Source organism: Chelonoidis abingdonii, chromosome 21 (genome assembly GCF_003597395.2).
Source record: "Chelonoidis abingdonii isolate Lonesome George chromosome 21, CheloAbing_2.0, whole genome shotgun sequence".
Taxonomy (NCBI): Eukaryota; Metazoa; Chordata; order Testudines; family Testudinidae; genus Chelonoidis; species Chelonoidis abingdonii.
The window spans coordinates 13084333-13103073 of record NC_133789.1 but is presented as its reverse complement, the minus strand read 5'-3'; the positions used below and the strand labels follow the sequence as shown (position 1 = coordinate 13103073).

At 48.8% G+C, this 18741-nt stretch overlaps 1 protein-coding gene across 3 annotated transcripts in view; it reads right to left on the bottom strand.

Moving 5' to 3' along the window:
* LOC116840153 (ADP-ribosylation factor 2) overlaps window positions 1-18483 on the bottom strand; it is a 32051-nt gene extending 13568 nt beyond the window's left edge. Inside the window, exons 1-2 of one of the 3 annotated variants that reach the window (XM_032806571.2) lie at window positions 15904-16105; window positions 14785-14926 (exon numbers count right to left, since the gene is read on the bottom strand). The gene's annotated coding sequence lies outside the window, so the exon portion shown is untranslated. Of the gene's footprint in view, window positions 1-14784; window positions 14927-15903; window positions 16106-18299 lie in introns of those variants that run through there. The other 2 variants (XM_075059571.1, XM_032806570.2) reach the window with 2 other exon arrangements.
* Window positions 18484-18741: the final 258 nt, after the last annotated feature.

Below are 18741 nucleotides of genomic sequence, written 5' to 3'. Positions count from 1 at the left end.
AAAATATTCCCCAAGGATAACAGGAACACACTCTGACCTTATAGACTTGAAGGTCAGAAGGGACCATTATGATCGTCTAGTCCAGCGGTCAGCAACCTTTCAGAAGCGGTGTGCCGACTCTTCATTTATTCACTCTCATTTAGGGTTTTGCATGCCAATAATACGTTTTAACATTTTTAAAAGGTCTCTCTCTATAAGTCTATAATATGTAACTAAACTATTGTTGTAGGTAAAGTAAATAAGGTTTCTAAAATGTTTAAGCAGCTTCATTTAAAATTAAATTAAAATGCAGAGCCCCCCAGACTGGTGGCCAGGACCCGNCCCTCGCTGCTTTACGAGTTGTGCAGGCTGATCTAGTCTGACCTCCTGCACAATGCAGGCCACAGAATCTCACCCATCCACTCCTGTAACAAACCCCTAACCTAAGTCTGAGTTATTGAAGTCCTCAAATCATGGTTTAAAGACCTCAAGTGCAGAGAATCCTTCAGCAAGTGACCCGTGCCCCATGCTGCAGAGGAAGGCAAAAAACCTCCAGGGCCTCTGTCAATCTGCCCTGGAGGAAAATTCCTTCCCAACCCCAAATATGGCGATCAGTTAAACCCTGAGCATGTGGTCTTCCCTTTAACCAGTTCCTTATCCACCTTTCCATTTTCATACTGATGCCCATCTTTTCCAATTTGACTAATAATTCCCCAGGTGGAACCATATCAAATGCCTTACTGAAATCGAGGTAAATTAGATCCACTGCGTTTCCTTTGTCTAAAAAAATCTGTTACCTTCTCAAAGAAGATGATCAGGTTGGTTTGGCATGATCTACCTTTCATAAAGCCATGTTGTATTTTGTCCCAATTACCATTGACCTCAATGTCCTTAACTATTTCCTCCTTCAAATTTTTTTCCAAGACTTTGTATACTACAGATGTCAAACTAACAGGCCTATAGTTACTCGGATCACCTTTTTCCCCCGCTTTCTTAAAAATAGGAACTATGTTAGCAGTTCTCCAGTCATACGGTACAACCCTTGAGTTTACTGATTCATTAAAAATTCTTGCTAATGGGCTTGCAATTTCACTGACCCCTCCCAAAAGATAAAGTCAGGATGACAGCACAGAATAGAGATGTTTTGATCGAACCAAGATGTACAAGATGATGGGTGATAACTATTGATGTCAGGGGTCTGTAATTAACTATGGCAACGAGGCAGTACCAACTTGTTTGTATCAGGGTATAAAAATGTATCTTAGAGAGTGTCTTTGGTCAGCTGAGAGGGGCAGTGGAAAGTCCTGCCATTGACTGAGCTGCATCTATGGTCACAGGCAGACAGGTCTTAGTATCCTCGTAAAGTCTGCCAGGTGCTATCATCATACTTCGTCAACAATAAACCTGGCCAGGTGCCTTCGCTTAAAACCTGGTCTGTGAATTTAACAGGCAGTTTAACTGAGTTCTGCTATCTCCGTTATCTGTGTAGAGCTGAGACAGCACCCCGAATGAACACACTCGCAGCCAACATCTAACCACACCCGTAATGAGTCTCCTCTTTGCCCTATTAGATTTAAAACAGGTCCACAGTGCCGTGCCTGTAAAGCAGTGAACTACAGCATACAGACACTGTATTCAACTAACTACCATAACGAAAAAGCTGAGCAAATGCAGGGTTTTAATTGCCGGATGACTTCAACACAGTTTTTGCTCAACCAAGTGAGAGCGTGTGCGTGTGTGTGTGTTTAATTTATAACAGAATAAGGGGGCAGACATAAGGTTCCTGTTGAGTGATCAGCAGAGACTTCTGTGTTGCAAAATGTAGGTGTGCCTTGGAATTAAACATCTCCCTTTCCCCTGTTGCACCACAGAGTATGCTGTAACCCTATTTGCATATATGTTTTCAGAGTAAAAAAATTTAAACTATATTCCTACTCATTGTAATACTGCAAGAGTCAACTTTGGGAGTCCCAGTGGAGAGGGGGTTCCAAGAATCATGAATTTCCCCACTATGTATTCAGACAAGATCATTAGCTGTCCCAAGCAGTCCGAGTAGTAACCAACATTCCTGAGTTCTAATTAAACAGATTTTTTATTAAAACTAAACCCCTTGGTAACTCTATGCATAGCAGCTTGGTATGATAGGCTACAACATTAACACTCATTCCCTGAAAGCTGTGATTTCCAGGCCTTCACAGGTAGCTCACAGCTAGTATTTCTGAACTCTGGAGTCAATGTAAGAGCACTCTTCGGGGACTGAGAAAGGACAATGGTGAATGAAACCAAAGGCAGGTGACTCGGTTTCTACAGAGCCAGAATCCAGTGGTTTAGTCTGCCACAGAAGGAGGGTCCTGCAGTATTCAGAAAAATCAAGCACGGGATGGCAGGAGAGGTGTAAGGCTTAGTAGATTTGCTAGTTTCCCCATCTTCTGTTTGGGATGCTATTGATTCTGAAGGTAGAAAGGGAGAAAGCAAGAAAAGAGAAGAGGTAGATCCTCAGCAAGCTTCCAACTTGGCTGTTAGCTCAAACTAAACTAAACCTCATGTTACATTTTGGAGTGCACGTCACCTGAGACTGTGGTAGAAAGTACAAAATCCTCCAGGTACAAATTAAAACCCTGACAAAAACATGACCCATAGGAGAAAGAGCAGCCAGGGGAAACTGTCAGGCAATTGACAGTGGGACTAGAGCCTCTCACCATTACATAGTTTAGCCAAATACAAACTGAAATTATCACCCAACTGAAGCACTGATCATTCAGCCCAATTCCTAGGTCAAGTGCCCATGTCACAAGCAGCCCCCACAAGTGGAACTCTGGGCAGGCTCAGCCTAAAATCCAATCAGCAAATGATCAGGGAGGCAAATCACTGCAGCTCTTAATGATCATCCCCTCTTGGTTTAGGAGACAGCACAATGCAGGGCAGTTACTGCCAGTGTTGTTCCTGGTTTGGTGCATGGAGGGCACCAGACTTCTGTTTTATAAAACAAACAACTCTCCATAGGAGACTAAAGTCAGCATCCGTCTGACAAGTGTCACTGACTGGAGTCTAAGAGAAACTGAAAAGTAGCACAAGCAGATGCTGTAGGTGGGACTGTAAGTCTGAGATTTAGATCTCATGCAAGGGGAAAGATAGCAATTCAGTTATGATGAATCATAGAATATCAGGGTTGGAAGGGACCTCAGGAGGTCATCTAGTCCAACCCCCTGCTCAAAGCAGGACCAATCCTCAACTAAATCATCTCAGCCAGAGCTCAAGCCAGGCCTTAAAAACCTGTAAGGAAGGAGATTCCACCACCTCCCTAGGGAACCCATTCCAGTGCTTCACCACTCTGAGTGAAAAAGTTTTTCCTATATCCAACCTAAACCTCCCCCACTGCAACTTGCGACCATTACTCCTTGTTTTGTCATCAGGTACCACTGAGAACAGTATAGATCCATCCTCTTTGGAAGCCCCTTTCAGGTAGTTGAAAGCAGCTATCAAATCTGCCCCCCTCATTCTTTTCTTCTGCAGAAGAAAACAATCCCAGTTCCCTCAGCCTCTCCTCATAAGTCATGTGCTCCAGCCCCCTAATCATTTTTGTTGCCCTCCGCTGGACTCTTTTCAAGTTTTCCACATCCTTCTTGTACCGTGGGGCCCAAAACTGGACACAGTACTCCAGATGAGGCCTCACCAACGTCGAATAGAGGGGAATGATCACATCCCTCGATCTGCTGACAATGCCCCTACTATACTGCCCAAAATGCCATTAGCCTTCTTGGCAGCAAGGGCACACTTAACTCATATCCAGCTTCTCGTCCACTGTAACCCCTAGGTCCTTTTCTGCAGAACTGCTTCCTAGCCATTCGGTCCCTAATCTGTAACAGTGAATTTGATTCTTCCGTCCTAAGTGCAGGACTCTGCATTTGTCCTTGTTGAACCTTATCAGGTTTCTTTGGGTGTCCATGCTTTACAAAGGAGGCTGTCAAACTTTGTACAAATTCTATTCCTTAGCTGACCTGGAGATGAACCCCTGACAAAACAGGCGGTTTGTTCCCCATGATGGTTTTGGACTGGCCCTCTGCTTACAAAACCATAACCAGATTAGGACCCAAATAGCTGGTTGGTTCTCCAGTTGATTGTCCTCAATGACATGTGGCAATGAGTTCTATGTCCTAACGTATGGTGTGGAAAATTGTCCTTTGACAGATTCATGATTTCTAAGGCCAGCAGGGACCCATTATGATTATCTAGTCCAGGGGTTCTCAAACTGGGGGTTGGGAGGTTATTACATGGGGAGTCACGAGCTGTCAGCCTCCACCCCAAACTCTGCTTTGCCTCCAGCATATATAATTATGTTAAACATATATAAAAGTGTTTTTAATTTATAAAGGGTTGGGGGTTGCACTCTGGGGCTTGCTATGTGAAAGGGGTCACCGGTACAAAAGTTTGAGAACTACTGATCGTCCAACCCTCCTGCTCGACAAAGGCTGTAAAACTTCCTACAGTAATTCCTGCATCAAGCCAATTTGAAAATTAAGAGTGCCCCAAAATGAACCCATAGCTATTCCCCTTGACCAGACACTTGCAGGAAGGCTGCAGCAGCAGCCAGTGAGACAGAAAGTGCTAATAAATGAACAGCAGCTGTTGCTGAGAAGAGCAAGCAAGTGAAGGAGAGTTTCTCTGGAGGAAAAAGACTTTCCTCTACTTCTCCAGCAACTTTGTAGGAGCAGCAGAGCTTGAGTGCGAGTTACTGGCAGCTTCCATTTTGGTTTGTAGTTCACAGCTTTCGAGTACATCCCAACCCCGGGACTCTGCATTCCTCCTCCACAGCTCATGCTGGGCCCTTATGGGGGAAAAATTCCTCTTCACACAAGCAGAAGTTAGGACTATATCTATCAGGCCAAAGACCAATACCCATTTATCCCCAGCAGCTGACTCAACAAGGAAGAGTAGCAGAGACTATTTAATACTTTTAAGAAAGTTAGGATGAGCCAAAAAGCATTAAAGTTTTTGATTTTCTACAAAGACACTTTTTGGTGGAACCCATTCTTTAAAAGGAGCATGGAGTTACTGTCTCGAATTAGTAAGACCTCAGACTCTGGAGTGCTATATTCTGTACCACCAAAATCCCACTGTGATCTATGCACAACGTAAGGTCTTTTGTAACTGTTCTTCGAGATGTGTTGCTCATGTGCATTCCAAGTAGGTGTGTGCGGGCCGCATGCACAGTGGCCAGAAGGTTTTTCCCCTAGTGGTATCTGTCTTATCGGTCCAGCTACCTCTGGAGTTGCACCTTCATGGCACTGCATATAGGGCCCTGGCGACTTGCCGCCACCTCAGTTCCTTCTTGCTGGCACTACTCCGACAAAGAGTTTGGCGGGTGGGTCTTGGAATGGACATGAACACATCTTGAACAACAGTTACCAAAGGCAGGTAACCATCTTTTCTTTGAGTGCTTGCTCATGTTGATTCCAAGTATGTGACTCCCAAGCAGACCATAGGAGGGGAGATTGGAGCACAGTGAATCGCTTGACTGAAGCACTGCTCTGCCAAATGCTGTATCATCCCAGGTCTGTTAAGTGATGGCATAATGCGAGATGAACATATGGATCGACAACCGTGTCATGGCCCTGCAAATCTCCTGTATAGGGACATGTGCCAGGAATGCAGCCGAGGAGGCCTGCACCCTCGTGCACTTACAACATAGGGCTGGCACATAGAAAATTCAAATGCAACACATGATCCACAATGAAATTCTCTGCGATGAAACCAGGAAGCCCTTCATCCTGTCCACTATTGCGATAAAGAGTTGATTTGATTTAATTTATGAAATGGTTTTGTCCTTTTGATATAGAAAGCCAATGCCCATCTGATGTCTAGGAAATGGAGCCTTTGCTCCCAGCAGTCGGCACGTGGCTTAGGGTAGAACACAGGGAAGAAAACATCCTGGCTCGTACGAAACTGATACGACCTTAGGCAGAAAGGCTGGATGAGGCCACAACTGGGCCTTGTCCTTACAGAAAACCGTATATGGAGGTTCAGGTGTCAAGGCCTTGAGCTCAGACACCCTCCTGGCTGAAGTTATCGTGACTAGGAATGCCACATACATGAGAGGTAGGAGCGAGCATGTTGTAAGGTTAAGGTCCTGTGCTGGTATTGGATGGTGAACGTGAGGGTATAACATGTCTAGCCCCTTGGGAAAGCGGACCACTATTGTACTAGCAAAGACTGATCGACCGTCAATCCCTGGGTGGAATGCAGAGATTGCTGCCAGGTGAACCTTTAAGGACAACACTGCCAGATCTAGCTTCTTTAAGTGCAACAGATAGTCCAAGATGAAGGGCATTGATGCTTGCATCACAGATGTACCCTTTGCATTGCCCAAATTGAAAATCTCTTCCAATTGGCCAAATATGCAGCTTTAGTGGATGGTTTTCTGCTGCCAAGGAAGACCTCTTGAATGGGTTCAGAGCATGCCCACTCCATGGGGTTTAGCCAAAAAGCTTCCATGCCATAAAGGGGAGAGACTCAAGGCTGGGATGCTGGAGGTGGCTGTGGTCCTGAGTGACTAGGTCCAGCACCAGTGCCAGGGTGATCAGAGTGACTACTGACAGTTCTAGGAGCATTGTATACCAGTGCTGGTAGGGCCGGGCTGGAGTTATCAGTATGATGGACACTCTTTCCCTTCTGACCTTGAGCAGGAAGGGCAGGAACACATAATAGGTGGCCCTTCTAGAGAATGAGAAATGCATCTGCGATTGAGCCCGGGCTGTGACTCAGGAAGGAACAAAACTGCTGACACTTCCTGTTGAGTCTCATTGTGAATAGGGGACTCCCCACTGCTGGAAGATGCTGTTCATGATGTCCAGACGAATGGACCACTTGTGGCTGAGGCAGATCTGCTGAGATGGTCTGCCAGCTCATTCTGGGATCCCGGAAGGTAAGATGCCTCTAGGTGTATTGAAGGGGCTATGCAGAAGTCCCACAGCTTGAGGGCTTCCTGACATAGGAGAAGAGTGTGCTCCACCCTGTCTGTTTATATAAAACCTCACTATTGTGTTGTCCATCAACACTGATACACATCTGCCATCCAGATAGGGTTGGAAAGTTTAGCAGGCTAGGTGAACCACTCTCGGCTCCTTGACATTGATGTGAAGTGAGAACTCTACTTAGGACCAGAGACCTTGAGTTCTGAGGGCCCTTAGATGTGATCCCCACCCCAACACTGATGTGTCCGTGACTTGAGACATTGAGGGCTGAGGTCTTGAGGACACTCCTGTGGTGGCTCAACCCTCAAACAGTATATGGAAAAGAGACTCAAATACCAGAGGAGGAAGTGAAACTAAACTTGTCCAGGCTCTCTCTGTTTGGCCAGTATACGGATGCCAGCCAAGCCTGGAGAGGTCTGAGCTGCAGCCTTGCATGCTGAACCATGTACGTGCACGTGGCCATATCTGTGCTAACACAGTGGGAAACCACCTGAGGTCTTTTATGACGGAGCAAATGGCTTGGAAGCGACTCTGGCAGGAATGACCTGGTGTGAGTGAAGTCCAGGATTGCTCCTATAAATTCTATCCTCGGGTTGTGGATAGGGTTGACTTTGGTACATTTAGCAATAGACCCACCCGGTTAAAGGCTGACAATTTTACATGCGCCTCTACCTGCACCCTGGAGTGGCCTTGACAAGCCAATTGTTGAGATACAGAAACGCCTGCATCTGTCGTCTTCTCAGGAAGGCAGCGACGACTGCCAAGCACTTGGTAAACACACAAGGGGCTGCTGACAGGCTGAAGGGGAGGACTGTAGACTGATGAGTGTGGTTCAACATGAAGCTGAGGAACCTCCTGTGAGATGGGATAATCAATATGTGGAAGTAAGCATCCAAGTTAAGGGCAGCATACCAGTCCCCTGGATCCAGGGAGGGAATCATGGTGGCCAAAGACATCATGAAGAAGCTGAAGTTTTGCATGAATCTGTTGAGGTTTTGCAGATTGAGAATGGGTCTGAGACCCCCTTTGGCTTTCAGGATTAGGAAATATTGGGAGTAGAATCCCTTTCCCCATAGCTCCTGGGGAACCACCTCTACTGCTCCTGCTCTTAGGAGCATTTCCATCTCCTATATAAGAAGTTCATAGAATATCAGGGTTGGATGGGACCTCAGGAGGTCTAGTCCAATTCCCTGCTCAAAGCAAGACCAATCCCCAAACAGATTTTTGCCCCAGATCCCTAAATGGCCCCCTCAAGGACTGAACTCACAAACCTGGGTTTAGCAGGCCAATGCTCAAACCACTGAGCTATCCGTCCCCCCGCTCCCAAGTTGCTCATGAGAGTGGTCCCTGAGGAGGGATGGGAGTAACAGAATTGGAGAGAATATCCCAATTCTACTATGCACAGCACCCAGCAGTCTGAGGTTACGACAGTTCAGGAACCAAGGAGAAGGATCCAGGATCTGGTCTGGTGCACTGCTCCTGGGCGCACCCTCAAAAGGTGGGGTCGGCACCAGAAGACTGCCTAGTGGAGCCCTGGCCTTGGTTGGATGAGGGGCTGGGGTGGCCTACATCTGTTGTTCCTGCTATGTTTCCCAAAGTAGCCCTGCCTAGGCTGTGCCAGGTAAAAATGCAGGGGAGGTTGGGGCTTAAAGTGCTTTCTTTGTGGGACTGGTGTACGCAGCCTCAATAATTTCAATGTTGCCCTTGAATTTTTCAGACTATGGAGTTTGGAGTCTGTCTGCTTCGAAAAGAACCCCGAGCCTTCAAAGGGCAAGTCCTGTATTGTTTGTTGGATTTCTGCGGGGAGGGCCAACATGCAGCCACAAACAACTCCTCATGGCAACAGCTGATGACATGGTTTGCGTGGCCGAGTCTGCCGCATCCAGGGCTGCCTGCAATGAGGTCCTCACCAGTGCCTTGCCCTCCTCCACAATCGCTGCAAACTCAATTTAGAGTCAGCGGGAAGCAACTCCTTGACCTGTGTCATGGTATCCCATGAGCTGAAGTTGTAACAGCTCAAGACTCCTTGCTGGTTTGCAATACGGAGCTGAAGCCTCCCAATGGAGTGCACCTTTCTGCAGAAGAGCTCCAGCTTCAAGTCCTTCGATTTGGGTGTTGGGCTCTGCTTGACCTTGCCTTTCCCTCTCATTCGCAGCTGCTACCACCACTGACCCCAGCTGCAGATAGGTGAAGAGGTACTCATACCCCTTTGAGGGTACAAAGTACTTACTTTATCCTCCCTACAGCTAAGGGGATAGAGAGGCAGGCATCTGCCACAGAGTTTTGGTGGCAGCCTGGATAGTCTTTATGAGAGGCAATGCCTCATTTGATGGGCCCTCTGATGGCTAAAATGTCCACCATGGAGTCCACTGACTCCATCACCTCCTCCACTTGGAGGCCAAGGTTCTGGACCATGCTTCGCAACAGCTCCTGGTGAGCCCTGCTGTCCATGGGGGGCAGAGTGGTTGACATCCCTGCCACTGCCTCATCGGGGAGGAAAATGAGGATGCTCTTGGAGATACAGGGCCCTCCTGACACTCTGGCTTGAGAGTTTCACCCTACGCGGTGTCCTCATGCTTGGTGCTGAGCTCTGTAGTGGCCTCAGCATCAATCTCAGTATCCACTTTGGCGTGGGACGGTGCTAAACGGTCCCCGGATAGTGGAGGAGCCCATCCTTCTGATGTGACGGGCTGGGAGCTTCTGGAACAGGACCCCTGGGCCTGGTAGTATGCCCATGGGGTCCAAAAGGGCCATGCACTGGCCAAGGCACCATGGGAGGAGCTCGCGCTGTCTCCTGCCTGCAGCGGTGCCACTCTGACCAGTGCTGGCTATACTTGGAGATTACGACTCCACCTCTGAGTCTGATGACTGCAACTCTGAGTGCGGAGACCATGGCGGTGCGGATACAGATGGCGCTGGAGAGCAGTGCTGCGGTGAAGGCGACCGGTGCTGCATCGTGTCCAGCTTGCCTCTGGTAGGTGCTGCACTACATTGCAGTGCCAGAGGTTTGTGTCCAGCACTCTCTCTTGCCTTGTGGGGAACTATGGTGGCATCATGGCTATCAGGTCCCTGGCTGCCTCAAACGTGTCTAGGGAGTGGAAAGGAGAGCCTATTCCTCTACCTGGCATTCCCTTACGGGGAAGTCCACCGGCACTGGCCCATAGTCGATGGTGCTGCCTCCAGTGCGATAGGCGCTGGGTGTCCCAGCTTGGGAAACACTCTGCTAGAGCTCTCTTCCCCAGCTGGTCTCACCGTGGGTGAGCACCCTCTATCAGTTTTCTTATGTCTCTTGTGAGGCACCAGTGAATGGGAGTGGTGCCAGGCTGCCACAGAAGACGTGACTTAGTTACCAGGGAATGACAGTGCTAGGGAGTCTCTAGGCACAGAGTTCTTCCTCAGCACTGTAGCCTCTCTAACTGAGACTGGTGCACTCCACACTGAGGTGCTGGGTGCCAGATCCAATTGGCCTGGGGCCAAAGGGCTGCCTCCATGAAGAGCTGTTCAAGTCTGAAGTCCCTCTCCTTTTTGTTCCTAGGACAGAATCCCTTGCAAATCCTACAATGATCTGTCTGATGGGATTCACTGGGGCATTTTAAACAGGATTTGTGGGGATCACCCTTTGGCATGGGTTTGTGGCAAGGCCTGCACGGCTTGAATCCTTGAGAATGAGGCATACCCCAATCCCTGGGGAGAGAAAAACTTAATTGGGGGGGAAATACCCCCCAAACAGAAACTTAACTCTTTACTACTACTAGAACTCTAACTCTAAACTAACTATTTACAGGTTTCACCAACAGAAACCTAGAGGAAGGCTTGCTGAAACAAGGGAAGAGACATGCAGCTCCAATAACTGTCATAGGTGGTAAGAAGGAACTGAAGAGTAGTGGGTTGGCAGGGCCCTTTATATGGCGCAACTCCAGGGGGTGCCTGGACCTACACAACAGGTATCGCTAGGGGAAAAACCTTCTGGCAACTGTGCACACAGTGCACACACCGTGTCTACTTGGAATCGACATGAGCAAGCACTCGAAGAAACTCGCGATTCCTACAATGCATGGCATTTATTCTCCCCTGCTCTCAGGCATTTCTCTGGAAACCAACCCCCCTAAAAGCAAATAAATCCAGGAAAGTTTTAGTAAGTGAATGATACATAGCTATTTATTCTGTCTACATTATTTCTAACCTTACATCTAAAGAATGGGAATAATATTTAACATGTGTAGCACTTACATTTTCAGAGCTCTGCACAAACATAAGCCAATTAGTCCTCACAGTAATCTGAGGTACATAACCCCATTTTACAGCTCTGGGAAGTGAGGCAGAAAGAGACTAAGCAGTTTACCTAAAGCCACACAGTGAGTCATTAACAAAGCTGGTCTTAGAAGCTAGAGAGATTTTGGCTCCTGAAGTGTGGTCTTTGCCAACACATTCCAGCAGCACAATGTTAATAAAAACAAACCAACCATTTTTGTGACAGTTAAGGCTGAAGCAGGACATAGCTTCTTATTTCTATGCTTTTGGGGGTGGAGGTAACAGGACAATACAGCGAATCCCTGGTGAGATGCAGGGGTCCCAGGACATACAAAGGAGTCCTGAAATGGATAAGACAGTCTGTAACTCAAAAGGAGACACTGCCTGAGGACCTGGCTGAGACTGAGTGAAACAGCCTGCATGCTGGGGAAGCCTGAGCCAACTGGGACCTACCTAAACTTGCAAGCTCTAGGTACGAGAATATACATATAGGCTTTGTTCTTTCACCCTCTTCTCAGTTCTACTATGGATAAAAACCACTTTGTTTTGAAGAGGCTGTTCCGTCACTGCATTTTCACTACTCACAAGAGAAGTGTACAGCCAGGGCCAAAATCCAGTTGGATCTGCTCAGGGCATATGGATGGTGAATGGGGAGACTCAGTCTGAGGGGGGGTGAAATGCAGAATTCAAGGCCGAGAGGAAAAAAAACAACAAAAAAAAACAGGCAAAGGGCTGTGCAGGGGTGCCATGAGGAGACACAGTGTGGGGTCAAAGGTACTGAACCATGCACTTCAACTTCATCAAACTCGCATTCTATTGCATAACTTTACTTGTGACCTCATGCTATTCAATCAGATTAGCGCATCTGACTGTCAGATAGTCCTCGCACTGCTGAGCTCATTGGTAGGCTTCCCCCCCACCCAACTTATTTTCAAGCTTTTACAGTTTTGGGTGGATGGGCAGTCCTGCTGCAGCCTTACCTGGCACTGAACACTGGTGTACCTCAGTGCACAGCACCCCAAATCAGGGAAGAGAGGAGTATGGGCATCAGAGGGAGAAACCACACAGCTGAGGCTAGTCCTGAAGGGGGATGAGGCTGGGGTGCGTCTCAGTATGCTGATGGTGTCTAACATTTCAATGCCCATTTAAAGTTCTTGCTGTATTTAGTTTCAATAGCAGCACCCCCTGGCTGACCGTCATTACATAGCCATGCAGTTGGAGGGAGCCTCTATGAAGGAGTCTGTCTGATCACTCCCTTCCCAGAGCATTCAAGTAATCTCTGACGGAATTCCAGAGAGCTGCCTTTTTGGCCAACACCAGGGAACAAACCAAATTTACCAGCTAAGGCCTGGTCTGCACTGAAGAGTTAGGTTGACATAAGCCGCATTGCATAAAACTAGTTGTGCATGTGTCTACACTGAAATGTGTCTTCCACCGATGTAAGCACCCCTATAGCGACACAATAAACACCTCCCCCCAAGCAGCACTGAGCCATGGTCCATGTACTAAGTTAACACAGTGCAAGCACAGACACTGCATTACCTATATCAACCCTAACAGTCCTCCAGCAGGTGTCCCACAATGCCTGCTACTGACCGCTCTGGTCACAGTCGTGAACTGCAAGGAGACCAGAAGCCCTCCCCCCAACCCTTTGAAACCCTACAAATTTTTGAAATCCCTTGTCCTGATTGTCCAGCTCAGCAAGCACATCTAGCTGCTCTCTGCTGTTGTGTGCAACTGCCAGACTGACCATGCCAGCCACACACTCCAGCCTGGATCTTCTGGGACCATGGGGAGAAGAGGCTCTGCAAGCACAGCTATGGATCAGCTGCAGAAATGTGGACATCTACGAGATGATTGCAGGAGAAGGGGTATGACAGGGAGCAGCAGCAATGCTGCATGAAAGCGAAGGAGCTGCGGCAGGCAGACCAGAACACCACGGAGACCAACAGTCAATCTAGCATCAAGATGAAGAACTGCAACTTTTACAAAGAGCTGCCTGCCATACTTGGTGGACTCACCACCATCCTACACACCAGCGTAGATACCGCCAAGGAGTCTGAGACACAGACATGCGACAAGGCAGGACCTGTTTGCAGCTCTACCTCAGTCCAGTCATTTGAGAATGGGTGAGCCCAATGCAGGGGAAGGAACGTGTGAGTGCATTTCCCATTACAATGATGTATTGATGGTGCCCCAAACTTAGCAGGACAGAGTTATTACCTTTTCACTAGTTTACTCACACTGGAAGAGATAGTGGTACAAAGAGAGAATTGTTCTCTGCTTTTCATTCCTCTAGAGAGCTGGAGGGCTGAGTGGGGAGAGGAAGTCATGAAGAACAGTTTATGTACACAGGACTATATATCCCTTGAATCCTCCTGAGACATCTCAATGAAACTTTCATGGAGGTACTGCGCAATCCTCTGCTGAAGGTTTCTAGGAATGGCAGCCTTATTTCTTCCTCTACGGTGTATCACTTTCCCACATCAATTGGTGATAATGTCAGCAGCACCATTGCAGTAAACAGGTTAGCAGTGTACAGGGCCCAGTCGGCTTCAGGACACCAGCAGCAGCTGTGCCCTGTCCCTTTGTTACCCTGAGGAGTGAGATATCAGCTAAAACCACCACTGCCTGTGGAACAGAGTGCTCGTATTCAGTGCATTGCCCTACACTCAATTTCATGCAACTGAGCAATTCTCTCATTTCCCTCACCCCTAGTGGGCCATAATAACCATGGCTGGCGCGGTGCACAAGCACTCCGAAGTACAAGCAAGTCTTGTTAAAAACTTCAGAGGAACAATGGGAGGGAGTTCTGAACCTTAGCTTTTGCCTTCCGTTGTGACTATACTGACAATAGTACCTCTGGGTATTTTATCTGCCACTACTCCTGTTGTGACCTTGAGGGGGTCTCAATCTACACCTACAGAACACTTGAGCCAGATAAGGAGAAGAAAGAAGAGGACTTGGGATGATATATTGAGTGAGATACCACAAGCCAGTGCTACATCAGACCATGAGCAGAGAGCCTGGAGAGTGAATATTGGACACTGTATGGAGAAGGAAAGTGGTTTGAGAATTGGCCTGTTAACCCCAGGGTTGTGAGTTCAATCCCTGAGGGGACCACTTATGGCTCTGGGGCAAAAATCTGTCGGGAACTGGTCCTGCTTTAAGCAGGGGGCTGGACTACATGATCTCCTGAGGTCCCTTCCAACCCTGATATTCTATGATTCTATAATGGGTCTTCTCTGGCAGCAAGCACAGATGTTGCATACTCTTGTGGACCTACAGGTTCAACAATCCTGAGCTCACCTCCCTTCGCAGTCCATGGAGAACTTCATGTTAGCACCTCACAACAGCCATGTCCTCCCACAACATTCTACATGGAATACAGGGCTGCATTTCTACCACTCCATGCAGGGGAACATACAGCAACCATAGCTCTCCCAGGTCAGTGTATGTGTAGTCAAAATGGACACAAATATTTGTTCCCCTTGTTAAGTTACATGTCTTTGTATCCTCATAGAGTCTGACAGGTGTTATTACCGTGCTTCATCAACAATAAACCTGGGGGGTGCCTTCGTACCTTAACAGATCTTGTGGTGATTGGGCAGTTCACTCAAAGTTTGCTGTGCCAACTGTCTGCGCAGAGCTGGGACAGCACACAGGGGGAAAACATACACCCAGCCAAACATCTGACCACAGTCCTCTTCAGGCTGTACCCATAACTACCAGCAGTAACAAAGTAAGTTTAAACAGACTTCTGCGGTACAGAGATTCACATGTGAAGCCAGCTTCTACCACAGCAAGTGCTTTGCTAGGGCCACTTTCGCAATACTTTAGTCATATGTGCCTCTCCCTAGTTTCAATGGGCTACTCTCGGAACCTCTCTGCCTTAAAATTAAAGTAGCTAGCGATAGGAAAGATCGGCTATTAAGTCCAGCCCCTGGACGCTAACGTAGGATTGTTGTTCCTAACACCACAACTTATCAAATTTATGAAACTTGGGTACTCCAGGAAGTCTCAAGGTCTATGCAAACCTGAAGAGAGACGGCATTAGAAGAGAAACCAGAGACGGTCCAGGGAAGATTAGGCTTGCTACATAGTTTCCCCATGTTTTCTAAAAAGTAAAAACAGATTATGTGCAGCTGTAACGTTAGCTATACTGGGCCAAATTCAAACCCCTAAGTTAGCTGGGTTGCAAGGCCAAGCACTCAAAAATTAGGAACTGCCAGTTTTCCTGTCAGCCGTGGCATCCTGACTGCCAGCCACAGAGTCTGCACAATGCCAGAGTCTCGTTACACGGTTCCACACGTCCCACGGGGACCCCGGGCTCCTGCCGGGCCCAGGGGTAACACGCGCGTGAGCAGAACGAAGGTTGCACACACAAGTGTGAGCCGGGCCCTGAACTTGCACGAGCTCGACTGTGCAACGGCGGTCCCTTCACAGAGCGAACAGAAACCGGGATCCCGGGAACCCGCCTCGCGCAGCGGGAACTGAAACCGGCCTCGGAAAGGGGCGGCGCCCTCAGGGCAGGGGCGAGGCGGGAACTGGCCCGGGGAGCTAACGGCAGGTGTCCGCGAGGAGACCCCGCGGGGGTCCAGCGGCCCGGCGAGCCCCAACCTGGCCCCGGTCCCCGCACGGCCCCCGCAGCGCCCAACCGGCGGGACCCAACCGGGCCCCGCCCCCCCTCCGCCGCGCTTACCTCACGAGCCCCGGCTCCGGCTGCTCCAGCAACGAAATGGCGACTCAGGGGGGCAGGGCAATGGGTGGCTAGTCCCCGCCTACTTCCTCCATTGGACCAATGGAAAGCGAGAGACGGCAAGATAGACCAATCAGAGAAGCGCCAGCAGCTAGGGGCGGAGCAGAAAGAGCCAGGAAGGGAAAGGCCGCTATTTCCACGTGACTCCCTCCCTGCTTCACGTTTTTAAGTCGTCACCGCGGCGAGAGCGCCGCGATTTAACCAATGGACACGCAGCAGCGGAGGAGGTTCCAACCAATGTCGGCTGCGTTCCGAGCGGATTGGCCAATCCCCGGGGCCGGCGGGCGGGGCCAGGCGCGGGCTGTATTTAAGGCACTCGCCAGGCGCTGCTCTGCTATAATTAGAACCTCGGGTGCGAGCGGGAAGTGGTACCCGCGCTGGCGGGGCTCGTGTCCCGCCTGGCCTCGACCCCGCAGCCACAGCGGGTGGGGCCACGGCAGTGCAGGGGTGGGGCTGGGTGCATGGGCAGGGCACCGTGCTGGGCTCAGTGGGTGGCAGTGCCGGGGTATGGGGCTGCCCCTCCCTCGGACCCGTGGCTCCTGGGGAGGCTGGACCCTGCAGTGCCAAGCTGAACTGTGGTCTATGCAGTGGCCTTTGACCACTTTCGATCCCAGCAGCTTAGCCAGGGTGCACCACAACACTTGACGTGATAGGATAGGCTGCCTAATGCCAAATGAGACCAAGCAATGGCCTACAGAGACTTCAAACTGCACTGCACGGGGCTGGATCTTGCCTGAAGGGCCCCGTCTCCTGAAGACAACGGTTCCCAGCTTGCAGTACTGTGCCTTGAGAGGAGCAGCAGCTTCCACCCAGACGTGGAGCCCAGCTGTATTAATAGCCAAGATGCTCAAGCTGGAGTATCCGTATAATTAACTGTGTGTGTGTGGCTTACACTTTAAGCAACCAGTCTCTCTTGTTACTCTCATGGAGCCAGAGTTATTCCTGTTGTGCTAAGGGATGTTGGGCTCTAAACTGAATTATGGATGTATCGTGCTAATGTGCATAGCCAAGATATGTTGGGAAGGTTAGACTGGCTAGCAGCTATTGATGGGAAGTGTAAAAAGTATTAAGGCTTTTAACATTTTAGGATTGTGTAAAGATTGTTTAAACACACAATCAGAAGGCCTCCTCTCTCTGAAAGGACTGCCCTGTACTTGTTAAAGCAGAGGAGCCTAATTTATTGTGTGCTTTTTGGGCAAACCACTTAAAGGTGATTTGCAAAAGAGAAAATGAGGTTGTTTAAACTTTGTATTACAGTAGTGCATAGGAGTCTGTGTATGTGTGTGTGTGTGTATATATATGTGTGTGTGTGTGTGTGTGTGTGTGTGTATATATATATATATATATATATATATATATATATATATATATATATAAATATAATGGTTAGGAGCAGCCAGGACAGGTTGCCACTTGCAAGGAGCCACACAGAGCCAGGTTGGGAGCCTGCGGGCCCTGTGCCAACCAGACTATAAACCAAACTTTCTATGAAGATGAGAAATGCAGATTTGTAGAGCTTTCTAGTTGGTACAGGACTGAATAACACTGCTTTTACTCTGTTTTTTCCTGTAATATTTTACAACTTTGATCTTAATGTTAACTGAACCATCCACATGCATATTATAATACAATTAAGAGAATTAGCATCCGCAAGCTGGTTACGTTTTTAACTTCTAACAAGATATAAACACAAACAAATACAATTAGTATCTATTTTTAATCCTCTAACAATACAGGCCTATATTTTAAGAACTCTAGTCTATTTTACATGGCTCTGATAACTATCTACAAGGAATGGCCCTGTTTACCATTTCAATACTTTTCTAACATGTCCTTGTGGGTTACTTTCAGTTCAATCAGACTGCTAGTTGCTTAACCCTCACTGGCTCAGTGTCACAAAAGCAGAGTCAAATATAGTAAAAATCTAAAATAAATCAAACTGTAAGATAGAATCTCTATGGCTAGAAATTCCATGCTTGAATTAAGAGAGAGGATAGCAGTAGGAATATATTTCTGGCCACCTGATTAGGATGATGAGTTCGATTGTGAAATGCAGGGCCATCCTAAGGCATATGCAACTACCTAAGGCACCATGAAATTTGGGGCACCAAATTGCCCCAAATTTCATGTTGCCCTAGGCAGCTGCATGCCATGTATGTGGGAGCACCAGCCCTATCCCCTGGCCTGCCCCCGCTCCGTGGGCTGTGCCCACTGCAAGGGGCAGGGCCATCCCTTGGAGGGGGGGGCAGATAACTCCCTCTGCCCTTCCTTTTACTCTTACTCCCTGCTCTGCCTGAGCCCCCTCCCCTTTACTCTTCCCCCAGTGACCCTGCACTCACCAGCAGTGGTGGGAAGTGAAGCAACCCGATCCCAGCCTGCTCCACTCCGCCAGCTCCCAGGTGCGGTGCTCTGCTTCCTGCTGGCGGGGAGTTTGGGGAAAAGTTTGCCCCCCGCACTCAGTGGCGGTGGGAAATGGAGTGACAGGCCCCAGCCTGTGCTGCTTTCTTTGCCCCAGCCATGTTGCTTGGGGAGGGGACGGGGAGGGAAAGGTCCCCTGGTGGCAGGAAGTGGAGCACCGTGGCTAGGATCTGGTGGAGTAGAGTGGGCTAGGGCCAGGGTGCTCCGCTTCCTGCTGCTGCCAGTGAGTGCAGGGGGTGGAGGGAATCCTTTTCTCCCAAATCCCCTCCCCTGAGTGACATGGCCGGGTGAGGGAAGCGGAGTGGGCTGCTCCTGGATCTCGGCTAATCCCCTGTGCCACTCTGGGGCCCCCAAAAGTGGCCC